The sequence below is a fragment of the Octopus bimaculoides genome, chromosome 6 (genome assembly GCF_046866305.1).
Source record: "Octopus bimaculoides isolate indiv1 chromosome 6, ASM4686630v1, whole genome shotgun sequence".
Lineage (NCBI taxonomy): Eukaryota > Metazoa > Mollusca > Cephalopoda > Octopoda > Octopodidae > Octopus > Octopus bimaculoides.
Window position 1 is genome coordinate 31,207,251 of NC_142933.1, and position 5,000 is coordinate 31,212,250.

The window sequence follows — 5,000 nt, forward strand, 5'->3', positions numbered from 1 at the left end:
AATACCCCGAGATATTTTATTCAGTGCTTTACTAACTATCACAATTTTCCACGTAAATAATCTTTGACACCACAACTACAACAACTATTTTTACTGCCAGCAGCAGCAGCAATAATACCTGCAACAGTGACAACAGCGCCAGTTAAAACAGCAGCAACATCAATAAAGCTGTCGTAAAAATAACAACAGCAACTAGCACCCAAATAATTCTTTCAAATTTGTTTCGGTTAAAGGCAGGCAATTGTTAGGGGAAAGTGTTTAGTGGACTACACTAACACCAGTGCTCGGCTGGTTCAATACTTTACCGACCCCGAGAGGAAGAAAAGTAAGGTCAACCTCGTTGCCATTTAAACTCAGAATGTAATCGACTTTACCTCAAGTCTATGGTAAAAGACTCTTGCCTGATGCATTGTGCAGTGTGTAGTATCGAACCTCAAATGCAGTTGTTGTAAAAACGGCAACAACAACTGAGTTACAAAATAATGTCCGTAGAAGATATAGGAAATTTTGACTAACGAAATATATTGGCATATTACATTTAACCCTTTTTCACTGGGCAGACGTCCATCGTAATTAACTGATAACAGACTTGAACAATTCATAGCAGTGTTAGCGCTTGAGCAAGGTGCTCGGAAAATGCCTAGCGCTTATCGTATGTAGTGAATTCGGGAACAACAGATCTGAGCGATCCTAGATATATCTATTCACGAGCATATTGTCATATTAGATCGATTTATTCTGTTTGGAAATGAGTATTAATTTGTGAAATCCAAGTTTCTAAATTTTGATTCATATGATTGATCGAGCAAAGGTCTGATGACTGGATTCTCTCTATAGTATCCAGACCCCTCCAGCAGCGCTTACTTAACTAAGGCGCCGATGGAAGAGCGATCAAATAAACAGCAGTCAAATTGCACACGAAACAATTAATATTCATTAATATAGAATATCGTAAAATTAAGTGTCACAATTTAACTTCTCAGTTTTAATTAAAACGTTAATGAGAATTATGAGTCAAATGGATTAAACGTCAGTAAGATATGTTTTATATATACATAAATATTTTCATCATGCACGCTTGTGTTGACTCACGCGCACATACCCACTCACACAGTGACACACATTAAAAACACATACACACTCGCATATATATACATTTACAAATGCTCTCATATATATATATATATATATATATATATATATATATATATATATATATATATATATATGCATATATGTATATTTAAGTATATATACATATATATACATACATACATATATACATACATGCAAACATATATATATACTCACAAATATGTTTACATGTACACACACAAATCATACACATACACAAAACACACACATTCAGAAACGCACACACATTTATATCTGTAACATTCATAAGATATCTGAAAAATCGTTCATTGAAGTGTTATTAGGCAAGTATTCTGTGTCTTTGGGCAAGACACTTCACTCGACAAAGTTCCAGAAGTAATTAAGAAACTTGTTATTTTGTCTCAGCTAAAATATGTCGAGATTTTTGTTGTCTCACATGTTATATTTGAAATTACTGTATACGAGATATTTTGCCTTTTAGCATTTCTGGGTCGAAAGTAAATTTAATATAGTGCAGAGGATTTAAACCTACCACAGACCACGAAACTTATTTTCTATACAGCAGTTTAAGTTCATATTCTAGGTGTAATATATTCCAACAATATTGAGTGAAATTATTGTAGTGTTCTTAACATTTATTCTTTGTAATTTCTTCTGATAAAGAGAGCAATGATCTCCTTAGCATTCAGAGACATTATAATTGTTTAGCCCCAGGGCAGGGCTAAGCAATTAAAATTGAACCTATCTACGATCAAAGACTTTCCAGTCGTAACCGTTCTTTCTTTGTGTTCAGAGACATTTCTTGTAGGATTACATAATCCAACGTGTCATACCTTTTGTTTTCAATATAGTACTATAGTATCAAGTCAAACAAGGTAGTATCTTCCCAAAATTATTCAGATAATATCAGTAATTAAGCTAATATTGTCTTTTCCACACAAAAATAATTCATTCTAATTGTATTTTGGGAGCTTATTGCATTAAATACAGTAACATTAAATTTACTTTTTATGAGAATGGCTTTCCCCAGTAATTAAAATCGGAGATTGACTTGTATTTCTAATATTAAGTTTAAGGAAAGGCGGTGACCTGGCAGAATCGTTAGCACGCCGATCCAAATGCTTTGCAGTGTTTCGTCCGTATTTACGTTCCCAGTTTAAATTGCGCCAAGGTCGGTTTACCTTTCGGGGTCAAAAAATTAAGTACCAATTGAGCACTGGTACTTAATTTACCGCCTCCCTGAACTTGTTGCCATTGTGCCAAAATTTGAAACCAATATTAAAGTTTGAGGAAAATCAGCGAATGGCAAAACAGTTCGCACGCCGGTCAAAATGCTAAACGGCATTTCGTCCGTCTTTATGTCTTGAGTTCAAATTCCGATGAGGTCGATTTTATATTTCGTTCTTTCGAGATCGATAAAATAAACACCAGTTGAGCTCTGGGGTTGATATACTTCATTTACCCCCACGCCCGGGCTTGAATTTGTAATCAATATTAAAGTTGAAGGCAGTTTTTAACTGATGAAAGATATATAAATGAGACGAAATTTCCTGAGCATGGTTTCAGGCATGGAGAAAATTATTTCGTACGGTATATTGTAGATTAGCTACATTAAGAAAGACATCGAGACCGTGGGTGAAACATAGGCTCAGTTTGCTGTGGTCTATAGTCGCTGAGATCAGAGATGTATGGAAATTTCATATGATTTAGTCAGAAATGAAAGGTTTGTACCTATGACCCTTTTCGGGCTTCTGTGACTAGAGAGAGAGAGAGAGAGAGAGAGAGAGAGAGAGAGAGAGAGAGAGAGAAAGAGAGAGAGAGAGAGAGAGAGAGAAAGAAAGAGAGAGAGACAGACAGACAGACAAAGAAAGAGAGACAGACAGACAGACAGAGACAGAGACAGACAGACAGAAACAGACAGAGGAGGAAGTTAACCTTAAACTGGAGGTGTGAGCGAGATTGTTGTCGGCTATAAACGAATTTCATATGTCAGGTAGTGGTGGTGCTAAAGTGGGTGATGTATTCAGCCTACCATACAGGAATAAATACACTAGTCTCTCACAGGTTTCCTTACCATTACCGTCGGTCACACTTCACTCAGAAATATTGGCAATCTCAAGACTATGCTAAAAGACTCTTGCCTGATGTATTGTGCAATGTACTGAGCATGAAATGCTGTTGTTGTAAAGCGAACTTCTTACCTAAAGCCAGGCTTACACCCACAATTATAGCAGAAGATACGAAAAGCAGTCTTGGTGAGTTGAGAACATGCTTGCAAATGGATATCCTCTTTCTGAATGTGAGCATATGTGGTGCTGAGAAATGAAAATTAAATTTCGTGTGTAGGGTTATGTATGGTGAATTTATGCGACTTAAAACGCTTTTGGGGACTACTTCATTTTTTTTTTAACATAGACAAAAATGCGTAGGTAATACATAGTATCTGAAAAAATAAAATCGCCAGTTTTCATTTATAATAGAACTTAAAGAAGAAATTAAAAGAATTATCTTTACAAAATATTCGTCACCTTCACTTTTCCTTTAATTTTTTTCCTATCTTGTTAGTGAGGTGAGCTGAATTATAGAGATTTTTTGGAGAAAAAATACGTCAAAGAATCTCTCTGACTCGTTGTGTCCTGGCTTCAAATTCGCGCTTCATCTTTCGGACATTGTCATTCCTCGCCACTTGAAAATCAGTGTTGTTGCTTTGTTGTTTTGTTGTTTTGCGTGTCCCCGTAACCTAGCGGTTCGGCAAGACAGCCCGATTAGTATACGATTGATAAGCACCAGTCTTAAAAGTATACATCGGCATGGTCGCAGTCAAATGACTAAAAACAGTGAGAAGAAAAAAAGGATTACGCGCACACAGACACACACACACCACAGACGGACAGAGAGAGAGGGATAGAGAGAGAGAGAGGGAGGGAGGGAGGGAGAGAGAGAAAAAGAGAGAAAGCCATTCGCTTATATAAGCAATTCACATTCTCCTAATGTTAACAAATTTGAATAAGGTTAATTATAACAGAAATATCTATTTTAATCGGTCATCTATTATTATAAAAAATATACGTACAGGCGCACTCATTTACGCACAACCAAACACAAACACACACACGCAGTCACACACACATTCAATGAAACTATAAATAGCTACAAGTGTGTGTTTATGTCAATTTTCATTTTGAACGAATTAGTTTTGTGGAAACATTTGCTGTCTGCTATTAAATAAGCTGAGAATTGAAAACTAGGTTAATTACTGTTATTAATTATAATAATTATATTTTTTGATGGCCAGTATGTTAAAGAGAGAGACACTTACTTCAAGGGAAATAATCATAATGAGAAAGTGGGTTGATGAGGAGGAGGTGGGCACGGTATACTGTGACGTTTCAAATGCGATTTGGGCGTCTATTATTGGGACAATTTGTATTCCATTAGTAAACTAATATTTCTGAGAAAGAACTGACGATTTTATGTTTCATTGTTTTCATATACATGTCTTATCTCCAAGAACTATTGTGTCTCCAAATAAAATTTTCCATGAGCCGGTGCAGGAATCTGTTAGTTATCGACAGATGTTTAGAGTATAAGCAACCCCTAATTTTTTTATAAAACATTTCTTACCCTCATAAAATACAGCGGATCTACATGTGATAAGCTTATCAACGTAGCAGAAGGATATTATAGATATATCTTCGAATTTTTTTCTATATCTCAGTTTGATTACCTCTTGATGTAAAGGTAAACATATTATTTTTCAGCTCTCAAGGCACGAAAAGTCACAATGGTATATTATTGTTGGCACTCCGTCGCTTACGACGTCGAGGGTTCCAGTTGATCTGATCAACGGAACAGCTTGCTCGTGAAATTAACGTGCAAGTAGC